Genomic DNA, 377 nt, shown 5'->3' on the forward strand with positions numbered 1-377 from the left:
ATTTGAAAGTGGTAAGGTTACCTAAGAAAGGAGATAAACTAATACTGAAAACAGCTAAACACAAGGAAAGAAAGAAAACACTGCTCTGATACCACTTGTTGGTCCCGTGAGGGTCTATAAGAAGATAAACAGTTTGTAGAAGGGGGGGATGAATACAAACACAATATTTTCAAATTTAAAATATATATTGATAAAGAAGATCAATACAGATTTTACAAATTCTTTTGCGGAAAGATAAGGTAGTTAAAACCTATCTACATAATCTTTAGTTACACACTAAGTCTTAGCAAATACAAGAAAAGAAATGTTGTAGAGAAGATCCTTTACTTAAGCTAGAAAATGCTTGAAGTAAGAATTAGGGTTAGAGAGTGAGTTGC

The sequence above is a fragment of the Cynara cardunculus genome (assembly GCF_001531365.2).
Source record: "Cynara cardunculus var. scolymus isolate 2C chromosome LG 5, CcrdV1, whole genome shotgun sequence".
NCBI lineage: Eukaryota > Viridiplantae > Streptophyta > Magnoliopsida > Asterales > Asteraceae > Cynara > Cynara cardunculus.